Here is a 16,700-nt window from a genome sequence, read left to right on the forward strand (position 1 = left end):
TGGTTTCAAAGGCTGTCCCAATTTCTGATTTTTCTTAACGTCTACTACAGCTACACCAACCGTAAACCCAGCCAACTTTTTGCAAAAGTCCCTACCACTTTGAAGTCACCCAGCCAATTTGCAGCGTAATCTCTTCCTCTTGTAAGTCTCTGAGCTGCAGCAATACCTAAGTGCTCTGATAAAACATGCATAAAATAAACTATAGCTTTTAACCTCCTCTTGGAGAGGAGAGAGTCTCCGACCCTGGATCTCAGGTCTTCTATGGAGGGACTGTCAGGAATCCTGTAAGAGCATCCCATCCACACAACCTCTTGCCATAAAAACAAAGCAGACTGTGTGGTGACGGAACTCCAGGTTGACAGAGCCTTGTCCTTGTTTCAAACAATGTTCTAACAAAGTGCTGAACAGAGTGCCAGTGGCACAAAGGATAACGCTTATGACTATGGATGAGAAGATTCTAGCTTACGGAAACCATGAGACTATATGAGATCAGAAAGAACTGAAGTTTGTGCAGACTGGCCATCACAAGTGATATCTCCCATATGGTCTAGCGGTCAGGATTCCTGGTTTTCACCGAGCGGCCCGGCTTGGACTCCCGCTATAGGAAGGCTTGAGCGTTTTTGCTTCTGCCCTTTTTGGCCAGCAGTCGGACTGCAGCAACCTTAAGAGGGTGGGCTTGTGGAAAGCTCTCGTAAGCCTTCGATAGCTCAGTTGGTGGAGCGGAGGACTGTAGGTGGGTTGTTGGCAATCCTTAGGTCGTTGGTTCAACTCCGGCTCGAAGGAGATCTTTTGCGCTGAGAGCTGCTTTCATACATGTGCAGTTCGAAAATATCTTTGTCGCTAGAGCTCAAAGTTCACCATAGAGGTGAAAAGGAAGTTCCCTGACCGGGAATCGAACCCGGGCCGCGGCGGTGAGAGCGCCGAATCCTAACCACTAGACCACCAGGGAAGGCTGGCAGAATATTGCCCTCAAGCCTAACTGTGGGCCTCCACGCAAGTATGCTGCAGCTGCTCTGTCAAAAATAAATCTAATGCTTGTAACCTCCTCCTGGCGAGGAGAAAGTCTCAGACCCTGGATCACAGTTCTTCTAGGGAGGGACTGTCACATGCTCTGTGAGAGCATCCTATCGACACCACAACTTGCCATAATAACAAAGCACAGCATGTGTTGAATGAACTCTGTGTTGACAGAGCCGTGTCCTTGTTACAAGCAACAAGCTAACGATGACAAACTAAGCAGACAGCAACCTTAAGAAGGTGGGCTTGTGGAAAGCTCTCGTAAGCCTTCGGTAGACCACCAGGGAAGGCTGGCAGAATTTTGCCCTCAAGCCTAACTGTGGGCCTCCACGCAAGTATACTGCAGCTGCTCTGTCAAAAATAAATCTAATGCTTGTCACCTCCTCCTGGCGAGGAGAAAGTCTCAGACCCTGGATCACAGTTCTTCTAGGGAGGGACTGTCACATGCTCTGTGAGAGCATCCTATCGACCCCACAACTTGCCATAATAACAAAGCACAGCATGTGTTGAATGAACTCCGTGTTGACAGAGCCGTGTCCTTATTACAAGCAACAAGCTAACGATGACAAGCTAAGCTGAGAGGGCCAGTGGCGCAATGGATAACGCGTCTGACTACGGATCAGAAGATTCTAGGATCGACTCCTGGCTGGCTCGCTTTGGTCTTTTTGCTTTGCTGTCAGTCAGTGCACTGCGGTCGCCTTTCCCCCCGCTGGAGCTGTTCAGTTCCACTCTGGAGTAAATCGAGTTTCTGGGGCCGCCAGCACAGAGCCCGTGTGGTACTCCTCTGGTTTCAAAGGCTGTCCCAACTTCTGATTTTTCTTAACGTCTACTACAGCTACACCAACCGTAAACCCAGCCAACTTTTTGCAAAAGTCCCTACCACTTTGAAGTCACCCAGCCAATTTGCAGCGTAATCTCTTCCTCTTGTAAGTCTCTGAGCTGCAGCAATACCTAAGTGCTCTGATAAAACATGCATAAAATAAACTAGGGCTTTTAACCTCCTCTTGGAGAGGAGAGAGTCTCCGACCCTGGATCTCAGGTCTTCTATGGAGGGACTGTCAGGAATCCTGTAAGAGCATCCCATCCACACAACCTCTTGCCATAAAAACAAAGCAGACTGTGTGGTGACGGAACTCCAGGTTGACAGAGCCTTGTCCTTGTTTCAAACAATGTTCTAACACAGTGCTGAACAGAGTGCCAGTGGCACAAAGGATAACGCTTATGACTATGGATGAGAAGATTCTAGCTTACGGAAACCATGAGACTATATGAGATCAGAAAGAACTAAAGTTTGTGCAGACTGGCCCTCACAAGTGATATCTCCCATATGGTCTAGCGGTCAGGATTCCTGGTTTTCACCCAGCGGCCCGGCTTGGACTCCCGCTATAGGAAGGCTTGAGCGTTTTTGCTTCTGCCCTTTTTGGCCAGCAGTCAGACTGCAGCAACCTTAAGAGAGTGGGCTTGTGGAAAACTCTCATAAGCCTTCGATAGCTCAGTTGGTAGAGCGGAGGACTGTAGGTGGGTTGTTGGCAATCCTTAGGTCGCTGGTTCGACTCCGGCTCGAAGGAGATCTTTTGCGCTCAGAGCTGCTTTCATACATGTGCAGTTCGAAAATATCTTTGTCGCTAGAGCTCAAAGTTCACCATAGAGGTGAAAAGGAAGTTCCCTGACCGGGAATCGAACCCGGGCCGCGGCGGTGAGAGCGCCGAATCCTAACCACTAGACCACCAGGGAAGGCTGGCAGAATATTGCCCTCAAGCCTAACTGTGGGCCTCCACGCAAGTATGCTGCAGCTGCTCTGTCAAAAATAAATCTAATGCTTGTAACCTTCTCCTGGCGAGGAGAATGTCTCAGACCCTGGATCACAGTTCTTCTAGGGAGGGACTGTCACATGCTCTGTGAGAGCATCCTATCGACACCACAACTTGCCATAATAACAAAGCACAGCATGTGTTGAATGAACTCCGTGTTGACAGAGCCGTGTCCTTATTACAAGCAACAAGCTAACGATGACAAACTAAGCAGACAGCAACCTTAAGAGGCTGGGCTTGTGGAAAGCTCTCGTAAGCCTTCGGTAGACCACCAGGGAAGGCTGGCAGAATTTTGCCCTCAAGCCTAACTGTGGGCCTCCACGCAAGTATGCTGCAGCTGCTCTGTCAAAAATAAATCTAATGCTTGTAACCTCCTTCTGGCGAGGAGAAAGTCTCAGACCCTGGATCACAGTTTTTCTAGGGAGGGACTGTCACATGCTCTGTGAGAGCATCCTATCGACACCACAACTTGCCATAATAACAAAGCACAGCATGTGTTGAATCAACTCCGTGTTGACAGAGCCGTGTCCTTATTACAAGCAACAAGCTAACGATGACAAACTAAGCAGACAGCAACCTTAAAAGGGTGGGTTTGTGGAAAGCTCTCGTAAGCCTTCGGTAGACCACCAGGGAAGGCTGGCAGAATTTTGCCCTCAAGCCTAACTGTGGGCCTCCACGCAAGTATGCTGCAGCTGCTCTGTTAAAAATAAATCTAATGCTTGTAACCTCCTCCTGGCGAGGAGAAAGTCTCAGACCCTGGATCACAGTTCTTCTAGGGAGGGACTGTCACATGCTCTGTGAGAGCATCCTATCGACACCACAACTTGCCATAATAACAAAGCACAGCATGTGTTGAATGAACTCCGTGTTGACAGAGCCGTGTCCTTATTACAAGCAACAAGCTAACGATGACAAACTAAGCAGACAGCAACCTTAAGAGGGTGGGCTTGTGGAAAGCTCTTGTAAGCCTTCGGTAGACCACCAGGGAAGGCTGGCAGAATTTTGCCCTCAAGCCTAACTGTGGGCCTCCACGCAAGTATGCTGCAGCTGCTCTGTCAAAAATAAATCTAATGCTTGTAACCTCCTCTTGGCGAGGAGAAAGTCTCAGACCCTGGATCACAGTTCTTCTAGGGAGGGACTGTCATATGCTCTGTGAGAGCATCCTATCGACACCACAACTTGCCATAATAACAAAGCACAGCATGTGTTGAATGAACTCTGTGTTGACAGAGCCGTGTCCTTATTACAAGCAACAAGCTAACGATGACAAACTAAGCAGACAGCAACCTTAAGAGGGTGGGCTTGTGAAAAGCTCTCGTAAGCCTTCGGTAGACCACCAGGGAAGGCTGGCAGAATTTTGCCCTCAAGCCTAACTGTGGGCCTCCACGCAAGTATACTGCAGCTGCTCTGTTAAAAACAAATCTAATGCTTGTAACCTCCTCCTGGCGAGGAGAAAGTCTCAGACCCTGGATCACAGTTCTTCTAGGGAGGGACTGTCACATGCTCTGTGAGAGCATCCTATCGACACCACAACTTGCCATAATAACAAAGCACAGCATGTGTTGAATCAACTCCGTGTTGACAGAGCCGTGTCCTTATTACAAGCAACAAGCTAATGATGACAAACTAAGCAGACAGCAACCTTAAGAGGGTGGGCTTGTGGAAAGCTCTCGTAAGCCTTCGGTAGACCACCTGGGAAGGCTGGCAGAATTTTGCCCTCAAGCCTAACTGTGGGCCTCCACGCAAGTATGCTGCAGCTGCTCTGTTAAAAATAAATCTAATGCTTGTAACCTCCTCCTGGCGAGGAGAAAGTCTCAGACCCTGGATCACAGTTCTTCTAGGGAGGGACTGTCACATGCTCTGTGAGAGCATCCTATCGACACCACAACTTGCCATAATAACAAAGCACAGCATGTGTTGAATCAACTCCGTGTTGACAGAGCCGTGTCCTTATTACAAGCAACAAGCTAACGATGACAAACTAAGCTGAGAGGGCCAGTGGCGCAATGGATAACGCGTCAGACTACAGATCAGAAGATTCTAGGTTCAACTCCTGGCTGGCTCGCTTTGGTCTTTTTGCTTTGCTGTCAGTCAGTGCACTGCGGTCGCCTTTCCCCCCGCTGGAGCTGTTCAGTTCCACTCTGGAGTGAATCGAGTTTCTGGGGCCGCCAGCACAGAGCCCGTGGGGTGCTCCCCTGGTTTCAAAGGCTGTCCCAACTGCTGATTTTTCTTAACGTCTACTACAGCTACACCAACCGTAAACCCAGCCAACTTTTTGCAAAAGTCCCTACCACTTTGAAGTCACCCAGCCAACTTGCAGCGTAATCTCTTCCTCTTGTAAGTCTCTGAGCTGCAGCAATACCTAAGTGCTCTGATAAAACATGCATAAAATAAACTAGGGCTTTTAACCTCCTCTTGGAGAGGAGAGAGTCTCCGACCCTGGATCTCAGGTCTTCTATGGAGGGACTGTCAGGAATCCTGTAAGAGCATCCCATCCACACAACCTCTTGCCATAAAAACAAAGCAGAATGTGTGGTGACGGAACTCCAGGTTGACAGAGCCTTGTCCTTGTTTCAAACAATGTGCTAACAAGGTGCTGAACAGAGTGCCAGTGGCACAAAGGATAACGCTTATGACTATGGATGAGAAGATTCTAGCTTACGGAAACCATGAGACTGTGTATGAGATCAGAAAGAACTGAAGATTGTGCAGACCGGCCCTCACAAGTGATAGTTCCCATATGGTCGAGGGGTCAGGATTCCTGGTTTTCACCCAGCGGCCCGGCTTGGACTCCCGGTATAGGAAGGCTCGAGCGTTTTTGCTTCCCTTTTTGGCCAGCAGTCAGACTGCAGCAACCTTAAGAGGGTGGGCTTGTGGAAAACTCTCATAAGCCTTCGATAGCTCAGTTGGTGGAGCGAAGGACTGTAGGTGGGTTGTTGGCAATCCTTAGGTCTCTGGCTCGAAGGAGGTCTTTTGCGCTCAGAGCTGCTTTCATGCCTGTGCAGTTCAAACATATCTTTGTCGTTAGAGCTCAAAGTGTACCATAGAGGTGAAAAGGAAGGGACTCTCACATGCTCTGTGAGAGCATCCTAGCGACACCACAACTTGCCATAATAACAAGCACAGCATTTAAACAACATTTACCGGTAGGAATGACGTCTTGGTTTACTCATTCTCTCTTTGTATTGCCGTATAATATATACGGCTATTACACAATCATAATACACTGTGATGGCCTGGGTCGTTAGTTGCATTGTTTTGTTTTCTCACTACAATCGATCGGCTTAATCGAGCAGAGACCATCTCATTCAGGCGATCTTGGACCGATTGATTTGGCGCGGATGTGAGCGAGATTGCTGAATTCACATATGCCAAACGAATTGCGCTAACGGGGCAAACAAGACAGATTCCGAAACAAACGTCTATGTGTGAAAGCACCCTAAGATTGTATTTACACACAATTGACAGACAGTCACAGCCAAACTTGTGGACAAGGCAGCACTGGCCTGATTGGGCCAGTAACATTCTGTACACTGGCCCAAGCGTCTCGCACACTGACCCTGGCAGTCTGTCAAGCCCTGAATTATGTTTCCTTTGGTTTGTTCGGTTTGTTTTACTTCATAACAGGATCTGCTGCCTAATTGAAGGCATGTGATAGCGACACCCGGTGGTTATTCATTGAATAATGCATTCATTGAATGTTCATTTTTGTATAGCGGGCCAAATTCTATTGATATTTATAAAAAACCTCGCGGGCCGCCGTAGTTTGTACAGCCCTGGTCTATAGATTCTAACTATCAAAATGTAACTTGTTATACAGGGTAATTCAATGACAAGAGTTCACTTTCATATCTACACAATGCAGAACTTTTAATGAGATTAACCTGCTCCACCTACACCAACTACAGCATTTCTCAAACTTCTTTTTCACTATGGTGTAATTACAGTGGTGGACATCTCATAAAACAACAACTGCACTTACTCCTGTAACTTGTTTTCAACAATGAAATTTAAATATCTGGGTCACATATTCATTTAAATAAATGGATCATCATCATGTGCAGTTATCTTTATTAATAGCTGTCTAATAGGCCAGACCATTAACTGGATAGAATTGTTTTACATATAAGAAACCTGTTAACAGGTATAGCTGTTCATGCCAATACCAACTTGATAGCCTAAAGCATTACATAAACAGGACCTGCCGTACATCTCTTAAGACAAATAAGCAAAGGTGTCTATAACAATACATGCTTGATTTCCCAAATCATTACAATTGTTACATCTGAATGGTGCCTTTTCACATATTTTTAAAAGCTAGACAACCATTAGTAAGCATAGTTCTCCACCAATACCAGTTTAATACCTCTCAGTATTGATTATTAAACCACACTGAACTGAGCTAAACTGAATTGAATTTAAACACTGAAAACTGAACTACACTTTCAATTTACTATGATCTTCTATGTGAAGCTGCTTTGACACAATCTACATTGTAAAAGGGCTTTACAAATAAAGGTGAATTGAATTGAATTGAGTATGTGTGTAAGAGAGTGATGTTTGCAGCTGTTGCAAGAAAACTCCAGAAAACATGTTGCTCTCCATGAACTTCTATGGGTAATTCTATGGTTGCAGGTATATTTAGAGCCATCCTTTTTTCAGCTTTTAAAAAAATTACATTTTTGATTATTAAAAAAATGCGTTCATCATTTTCATAAATCACTGTAAAAAGTCAGAATTCTGAAAAAAAATCTCCTAATTAGTCAGTGTATTTTTCCCATCTTGTATCATTGTGCATCATTTTAATTTTACATTTATAAACTATAAACTGCCAATACTGTTACACCAATTACAAAAGGAAAACTGAATATTTTATTAATTACATATTGGACAATTGTCAAAATATTTTAATCCTGATTTCATTAGTGTCATATGATCTTTCCACTTCAAGTAGAATGTTTGGCTAAAAAGTTTACTAAAACTAAATATTATTACTGTCAATTCAGTTACAATTTAGTAACTACCCATAATCATTTTCTTGCTATGATATATTTTTATTACTAAATTCATCCATAACAGAGTTGACAAATAATATATAAGAAAAACCTTGTATTCCCTAAAAGTAAAACATTTATTCATTTATGTTTGGCAAAAGCTGAATTATAAAAGCTAAATACGCTTTCACTAAGATGCTGGAAATAATTGCTGTTTTTAAAGTTTTATTCTTCAACATTCTGAAATATCAAATATACATGCGATATAATCACCCATATTGCTTTAAATGCATATAATAATGTTTACAGTAACTGTAGTGTTGTTGCGATGCTGGAATTTCCAGCTCTGAGATAATACCTTCAAAAAATGACAACATTCGATTACCTTTTCTATACTTTGTGATTTATGTGTATTTCTTAATAACTATAATCAAATGTTTGAATAGCAGATCTTTGCATATTAGCCTACTTGTTAGTGGTAGATCGCTAATACATGATCATTTTAAAGGCCCGTGCACAGCGGAATGCTTTTTGCTCGAGTTTTCCGTCAACGTTTAATGCCTCGTGACTAAATAAAGGGCGTCAATGTGATCGTGCACACCAACGAGCAAAACGGCAGACGTAAAAGCATCATTTAAAAAAAACGCCTCATGCTCGTTTTTTTGTTTTGACGCGCCACGTTAAAACCTTCTCCACCAAATCAGGTTGGCACATTTGTTTATGTGCACGGAGCTGCTGAAGTTACAGTAAACAGCACTTGGAGGCGCTCAAGCGCAAAGCTGTTAATGCGAGCGCACATTGAAGAAGACACCCAGCGGCGATATGAATGTGAAGCTGCTTATTGCTCTTTAAACAATATTCATTTCTTCATCGCTAGAGCTGGAGCTGCTGTTTGAACCATCCATAACAACAAGCGTGTCAACTTTGTCTTCTTCTTCTGTGTTACAAGCGGGTGTCAGAAGCTTAAAGTTGTGTAGCGCCATCTAATGTCAAGGAGTGATTTTGCGTACTCTTCTGCTTCACACAAATCGCTTGGGTTTAAATCCGGAAAAACGTCTTGAAAAACGTTGACGATAAACGCAAACGATAAGCGTCCCGGTGTGTACGAGCCTTTAGCCTATCACAAACATTTTTCAGAATTTATTTAACATTTACGCACAGATGGTGTTTCGCCTGCTTTATCATAGAAATCTGTGTGTGTGTCAACCTGAACATCTTGAATTCGCTATATTCATTATTGAATCCTGAATTTTCATTATTGCATTACACTATCTTTAAACACAACAGTGAACAGGAGCAGTTTAAGTCGTCTAGTGAATCTGTTTTTGATGTTTTTCCCTCGTCAGTTAAAAAGTCCAATAACTGAGGAGATTGCATATAATAATTCGAGAGATTTAAAGGGGGGAAATGACAACACGCCAATCGACAGCACTTTACATGACTTTCCTAATTAATCGAGTCAGTGATATTGAAATGAGTTCAGTTACTAACATCTGGATATTGTTTATATAAGTGAGGGACACGCAGTGAGGGACGCAGCGGCATGCGTCAAGAGAAGAGATCTCATTTAAAGAGCAAAGCGAAAGCAAGATTATGTGTGGATATGTATCCAAATATTGATATTTTGTCTCAAACTGCAACAAAGTGCTTTACACGCGTTTGAATTTTGTATGTTGCACTTTGCATAAACTTCCCTTTCTTTAAGACTTTCTGTTGAATGAATTACGACTGCATGAAATGATATAAAAGGGAAGTGCGCTTGGTAATACGCGCTGAGATGTGTGATGCGCACAGAAATCTGAGCTCGATGCTGAATTAGGTTCTCTTTATCTAATGCAGCTTGATTGGTTTAAAATGATTCAAACGGAATACTTTAATCAAGATTGTAAATGACTCTGGTTTGCCGAAACATGTTTTTAAAGCTCACGGTCACATCGTAAGCTGCTTTCACAGTTATGAAATGCATCGCAAAAAATTGTTATCTGATGTGGGACCAGGGTGGGCCAAGCTTCTGATTGGGCCCCCCTGTGGAGCAGGGCCTGGTACTTCATGCTTGTTTATGCATGTAAGGCCCACTTTGTATATCTTTTTGAACATTTAATAAAAATAAAAACATTAAAATGAGATCTAGTATATAATCCCAAATCTTATATTTGAAAACGTTGGTATAGAGTTTATTTTAAAGTGTGACTGAGATTATTAAACTCATATTAGGCTTCAAAACTCTATTTGTTTTAAAGTCTCTTCTTTCAGTTTCTATTTTGCCCACCTAACATTGCTGGTTAGTAAAAGTCATACATATATATGAAGATTTTGGTTGCAAAATGCGATAAATGCCATTTTTTTGACACTTGGATTTTATTATTGGAAATCACTGTTCAGATGTACCTTAATCTATGTGTGAATCGCTGCCATTAATAACATATAAGAATGTACACTTTAGGCCGAGTACAAAATGTATTTTTTCACAAAAAGCGATATCCACCAGACTAGTCTCTTTACAAAGTGCGATATAACGGATATAGATCGTTCAGGAATCTGTGCGAGCTCAGCATCCTGTGGGAAGAGAGTCACCGCTGGGGAAGTGCTCCGAGTTTGCTCGTTGATTTAGAGATAAAATCAAAACAAAAAACACAGGATTCAATAGGCTAACCAAAAAACCTTTACCATTTAATTGTTTATTCTGTCGACGAGCTGTCAGTCACGTAAGCTACGTCACTGATCAACAGCTGTCTGTCAGTCAGAGAATCAAAAAAGCTCCAGAGTCAAGCTAACATCATGGATTTCAATGACGGATTGGAGCCGGTCATTTCAGCTGCTGTTGGGAGAAAGAGGAAGGCATCTAAACAAAATCATCAAAGGGAGAAGACCAAACGGGCAAGGCAATTAGGGAAAACATCCGAAGATTATTTGTGGTCATCGTGAGAGAAATGTTGGTCTGTGTCGTGTTGACAAACTGTCAGATGAAGATGAAGCCTACATCACAAAAATGTATAAAAACACAACAAAAGTGGTCCAGGATAAAAGACTCCTGGCGCAACCGCCTAGCAATACCTTAGCAAACACCTAGCAACGTCTTAGCAACCACCTAGAAACGCCTTAGCAACCGCCTAGCAACCACCTAGCAACTCCTTAGCAACTGCCTAGTAACCACATAGCAACCACCTAGCAACGCCTTAGCAACCACCTAGCAACGCCTTAGCAACCGCCTAGCAACCACCTAGCAACACCTTAGCAACCACCTAGCAACACCTTAGCAACCGCCTAGCAACTGCCTAGCAACCACCTTAGCAACACCTTAGCAACCGCATACCCACCACCTAGCAACACCTTAGCAACCACCTAGCAACACCTTAGCAACTGCCTAGCAACCACCTAGCAACACCTTAGCAACCACCTAGCAACACCTTAGCAACCGCCTAGCAACCACCTAGCAACACCTTAGCAACCACTTAGCAACACCTTGGCAACCACCTTAGCAACCGCCTAGCAACATCTTAGCAACCACCTAGCAACACCTTGGCAACCACCTAGCAACACCCTAGCAACCACCTAGCAACACCTTAGCAACCGCCTAGCAACCACCTAGCAACACCTTAGCAACCGCATAGCAACCACCTAGCAACACCTTAGCAACCGCCTAGCAACATTTTAGCAACCACCTAGCAACACCCTAGCAACCACCTAGCAACACCTTAGCAACCACCTAGCAACACCTTAGCAACCGCATAGCAACCACCTAGCAACACCTTAGCAACCGCCTAGCAACATCTTAGCAACTACCTAGCAACACCCTAGCAACCACCTAGCAACACCTTAGCAACCGCCTAGCAACACCTTACCAACCGCATAGCAACCACCTAGCAACTGCCTAGCAACACCTTAGCAACCACCTAGCAACAACTTAGCAACCGCCTAACAACACCTTAGCAACTGCATAGCAACCACCTAGCAACACCTTAGCAGCCACCCAGCAACACCTTAGCAACCGCCTAGCAACCACCTAGCAACACCTTAGCAACCGCCTAGCAACCACCTAGCAACACCTTATTAACCGCCTAGCAACCACCTAGCAACACCTCAACAACCGCATAGCAACCACCTAGCAACTGCCTAGCAACCACCTAGCAACACCTTAGCAACCACCTAGCAACAACTTAGCAACCACCCAGCAACACCTTAGCAACCGCCTAGCAACCACCTAGCAACACCTTAGCAACCGCCTAGCAACACCTTAGCAACCGCCTAGCAACCACCTAGCAACACCTCAGCAACCGCCTAGGAACACCCTAGCAACACCTTAGCAACCACCTAGCAACAGCCTAGCAACACCTTAGCAACCGCCTAGCAACACCTTTGTAACCGCCTAGAAACCACCTAGCAACACCTTAGCAACCGCATATTCACCACCTAGCAACACCTTAGCAACCGCCTAGAAACCACCTAGCAACACCTTAGCAACCGCCTAGCAACCACCTAGCAACACCTCAGCAACCGCCTAGCAACCACCTAGCAACACCTTAGCAACAGCCTAGCAACAACTTAGCAACCACCTAGCAACACCTTAGCAACCACCTAGCAACAGCTTAGCAACACTTTAGCAACCGCCTAGCAACACCTTTGCAACCGCCTAGAAACCACCTAGCAACACCTTAGCAACCGCATACCCACCACCTAGCAACACCTTAGCAACCGCCTAGCAATCACCTAGCAACACCTTAGCAACCGCCTAGCAACACCTTAGCAACCGCCTAGCAACCACCTAGCAACACCTCAGCAACCGCCTAGGAACCACCTAGCAACACCTTAGCAACCACCTAGCAACAGCCTAGCAACACCTTAGCAACCGCCTAGCAACACCTTTGTAACCGCCTAGAAACCACCTAGCAACACCTTAGCAACCGCATATTCACCACCTAGCAACACCTTAGCAACCGCCTAGCAACACCTTAGCAACCGCCTAGCAACCACCTAGCAACACCTCAGCAACCGCCTAGCAACCACCTAGCAACACCTTAGCAACAGCCTAGCAACAACTTAGCAACCACCTAGCAACACCCTAGCAACCACCTAGCAACACCTTAGCAACCGCCTAGCAACACCTTAGCAACCGCATAACAACCACCTAGCAACTGCCTAGCAACCACCTAGCAACACCTTAGCAACCACCTAGCAAAACTTAGCAACCGCCTAGCAACACCTTAGCAACTGCATAGCAACCACCTAGCAACACCTTAGCAACCACATAGCAACCACCCAGCAACACCTTAGCAACCGCCTAGCAACCACCTAGCAACACCTTAGCAACCGCCTAGCAACCACCTAGCAACACCTTAGCAACCGCCTAGCAACCACCTAGCAACACCTCAGCAACCGCCTAGCAACCACCTAGCAACACCTTAGCAACCACCTAACAACAGCCTAGCAACACCTTAGCAACCGCCTAGCAACACCTTAGCAACTGCATAGCAACCACCTAGCAACACCTTAGCAACCACCTAGCAACACCTTAGCAACCGCCTAGCAACCACCTAGAAACACCTTAGCAACCGCCTAGCAACCACTTAGAATGACACTAACTCTGGGTTTTCCAGCACACTGGTAAGAAAACGGCCGGTTAGCTCAGTTGGTTAGAGCGTGGTGCTAATAACGCCAAGGTCGCGGGTTCGATACCCGTACTGGCCAAATTTTTACTCTCTTATGCCTCAGATGCACTTAAGGGCTCAGCTTGGTCTCACAGACATCCCTGCTGCAGGAAAGCTGTGTCATGGCAGCCGAAATAGCTCAGTTGGGAGATCGTTAGACTGAAGATCTAAAGGTCCCTGGTTCGATCCCGGGTTTCGGCAAAGCAATGTTGTTGTTCTGTTTTGGGCACAGGGTCAGTTGAATGAAAGTCACCCAAAAAGCCTAGCCGCTTCACCCTCAAGTCCACCTGCTTCCATTTGACCAAAACGCTATCTTTCTCCCAGGTGGTCACATCGCTTCTGGTGATGATTCCTATGGGCTAATCGACAGCACTTTGCTATATATTTAGTGCTTTGATTTCCCACTGCGGACGCGCCATCTAATAAAAGAAAACTGTGACTTGATAGGGCTTCTGAAGGATTGCAATGATTAGTACTACACAGAACCGGCAAAGCTGACGTAAGGAAATTCGCTCTAAACCCTCCAGGTGCAACCAGCTTTGCAATAAAAGCCAGTGTGAAAGGCATGAAAACAGAAGTGGAGAATGCGGGCATCGATCCCGCTACCTCTCGCTTGCGCCTGCAGCATCCCGTCTACAGAGCCAAAGTAAGCCCAAAGTAAGCCCACATAAGCCAATCACGTCTCACCTCGGTGGCTTACTTTTGACCAACCACGTTTGTCTTTGTGCTGACGTCATTTCGACCAATCGCGTTTCACTTCAGTGGCTTACTTTTGACCAATCGCATTTCTTTTTGCTGTGACGTATTTTTGACCAATCGCGTTTTTCCTCGATGGCTTACTTTTGACCAATCACACGACACTTTTATTATAATCGTCATCTTTGAATCAGGTAAGCCAGATGTAACACTACTTTATTATTAGTTTATTATACTGTGTGTATTTCTGTTAAATGATAAGTTACAATCGACAGCAAGGTAACGTTATAGCAGATGTTTTCTACATAACTTGTAAAACGGTAATGTTTCCCATGATAAATACAGAGCAAAATGTCGCTAGTGATCAGAAAAGGTGGAATCATCGCCATTTGGTCAAATGATTAAACAAAATGTTCTGATATTTGTTTAGAATCAAAATGCCCCCATTCGACCTAGCAATATCAGGCCCTATTATTGCGGTGTACACTCTAAAAAGTTAACGTTACTGTATTTAAATGTACAGTTACAGTTGAGTTTTTTAAAAGTTTTTTCTTAAACATTTAATTTAGCAAATAATTCTATACTTTTAAAATAATTCTATTTTAAGTAAAACGACTGCACAAACTTTAAAAACATTTGAGTTTAACACTTGTTCATGACAATATATGATATATATTTAGTAATTAGATTGTATTGTATTTCATGAATCTATTGTAAAAATATTATAAGCATATATTGTATTTTGTTTATTTTATTACTTGTGTTTTCAGATATATTACACAACAGAATAGTTATATTAAATAGCTGAAGTACAAACATTTTATTTATAAAATAGTCATAATGTAAAGACTTAAGAGTTTAATGTGTATTTTATAACTTAATGTTTTAATTTCTGTTGTTTCTCATTTATTTATATGAATTTTAAGTTGTACTACCATGCATATATTAGGCATATCTGTAGAAAATTCACCAGAAGTATATTTACTACTGCAATAATATGGATTATGTCTACATTGTTAAATTATTGTTTCACACTTAATGTAAATGTATCTTTCTAAATGCTCTAGGTAATGTTCTCTCTAATGTTTTTTTTTTTTCAGAAAAAATGTACGCATACCCGATTTTCCGCCGCCAATCAGGGACATCAAGCACACTCCACTTGGGGCCATATGCAGAGGTAGAGCGCCTTGTAAGCAGGGAGTCTGGAAGGGCCAAACCCAAGAAAGAGGTGCTGGCAGAGGCCACTGCTTTTGTCAGCAGCAATGGTGGAGACCCCAGTGACCAGTTTTTAGTTCTGGCTCACTGCAAGATTCAGTTTGGCAAGTACCAGGGCCAAAGATTTAGATGGCTCCTAGAGCATGCTCTGGGGTATGCGGTGTACCTGGTGCTTAGCATTTCTGATGAGAAGCTGCAGACAACACCCTTATCAGAAAACAAACACCTGTTTCTTCAGTACACTTCCTCCATCAGGGAGATTGCAGAAGAAGTAGAGAAGTACCAGAGGAAACAGGAAATGCAAGCAGAAGCCAGGGCAAAAGGAGATACAGGGTGCTTGATGGTGGAGTTTGGTGACTTTAAGGGCCGGTCCATGAAAGATGTGTTTGAGGACCAGAACAAGGAGGCTCAAGCCCTCATCAGGTACCTGGTTAAGGCAGATGCCAGGCCAAAAACCAACATGGCACTTTTCAAGACGTATGTCCTGAAAAGACTGGCTTCTGCTGCTGTCTCTGCACCTCCACCTGCAGCATCCAGTGTCTCTGCACCTTCACCTGCAGCATCCAGTGTCCCTGCTCCTCCACCTGCAGCCATCCAAACAGGTGTACAGCAGACTGCCACTGTGAAATCGCTGTTGGCACGGGGCAAGCACTTGTCTCCTTCACAGCTGGCAAAAAAACTGATGTCACCTGTTAAACCCTGTAAGTAGGAGAGTGAATACTGAGCATGAAACAGAATTATCCCAACAGCAGTTATATATGTGTTTATTTATTGTTATGTCAAACTTTCTGTTTCCAGATCCAAAACTGCAGTCCACTGTACCTCCTCCTACAGCAGAACCCCAGCCAAACGTATGGCCCAAAGGCAGCTTTTTACTACTGGTAAGTAAGCACCATCGTATTGTACATTGGCTGTGTGTATTTTTCACAGTAATATTTTTAAGATTTATGCTCCAGGCACTTCCAGATCCACTGCTGAAGATGATGAAGAACTGGTGTTTGCTGCATCACAATGTGAAGCACAGCTCTTGCAGGTGTGGCACACGACACAAATGAAAATGTTATAAGAATATTTTGTGAAAACACACTAAGTATTTTTTTTTTTACAAAAAATAATGAATCAAATTTTTATCTACAGTACAGAGTTGTCACATCATGCCTCAAGCGGGATGCATTTCTTTGAGTGCACTTCTTCAAAACCTTAAGGATGTTCAAAGGTTTCAGTGTATTTATTTGCGTTTCCGAACTAATCATTATTGAACATTCATCAGATAACTTTTCCACGTCGCTTGCTCTTCTCACTCACTCTCTTAGATGGTAGTG

At 44.1% G+C, this 16,700-nt stretch overlaps 1 protein-coding gene and 8 non-coding genes across 9 annotated transcripts in view; 6 read left to right on the forward strand and 3 right to left on the reverse strand.

The window, feature by feature from the left end:
• LOC130222051 (gastrula zinc finger protein XlCGF57.1-like) overlaps nucleotides 1-16,700 on the reverse strand; it is a 429,619-nt gene that overhangs the window by 329,306 nt on the left and 83,613 nt on the right. The window lies entirely within an intron of this gene.
• Nucleotides 697-783, forward strand: trnay-gua (transfer RNA tyrosine (anticodon GUA)). Its single transcript is given in 2 exon segments — nucleotides 697-733; nucleotides 748-783. It is a non-coding gene; the product is annotated as a tRNA-Tyr (tRNA).
• trnae-cuc (transfer RNA glutamic acid (anticodon CUC)) lies at nucleotides 878-949 on the reverse strand. The gene has a single exon. It is a non-coding gene; the product is annotated as a tRNA-Glu (tRNA).
• trnar-acg (transfer RNA arginine (anticodon ACG)) lies at nucleotides 1,599-1,671 on the forward strand. Its single transcript has one exon. It is a non-coding gene; the product is annotated as a tRNA-Arg (tRNA).
• On the forward strand, nucleotides 2,499-2,585 carry trnay-gua (transfer RNA tyrosine (anticodon GUA)). The gene is given in 2 exon segments: nucleotides 2,499-2,535; nucleotides 2,550-2,585. It is a non-coding gene; the product is annotated as a tRNA-Tyr (tRNA).
• trnae-cuc (transfer RNA glutamic acid (anticodon CUC)) lies at nucleotides 2,680-2,751 on the reverse strand. Its single transcript has one exon. It is a non-coding gene; the product is annotated as a tRNA-Glu (tRNA).
• trnac-aca (transfer RNA cysteine (anticodon ACA)) lies at nucleotides 4,821-4,893 on the forward strand. Its single transcript has one exon. It is a non-coding gene; the product is annotated as a tRNA-Cys (tRNA).
• On the forward strand, nucleotides 13,434-13,507 carry trnai-aau (transfer RNA isoleucine (anticodon AAU)). The gene has a single exon. It is a non-coding gene; the product is annotated as a tRNA-Ile (tRNA).
• On the forward strand, nucleotides 13,596-13,668 carry trnaf-gaa (transfer RNA phenylalanine (anticodon GAA)). Its single transcript has one exon. It is a non-coding gene; the product is annotated as a tRNA-Phe (tRNA).

Source organism: Danio aesculapii, chromosome 4, assembly GCF_903798145.1.
Source record: "Danio aesculapii chromosome 4, fDanAes4.1, whole genome shotgun sequence".
In the NCBI taxonomy this organism is placed as follows: domain Eukaryota; kingdom Metazoa; phylum Chordata; class Actinopteri; order Cypriniformes; family Danionidae; genus Danio; species Danio aesculapii.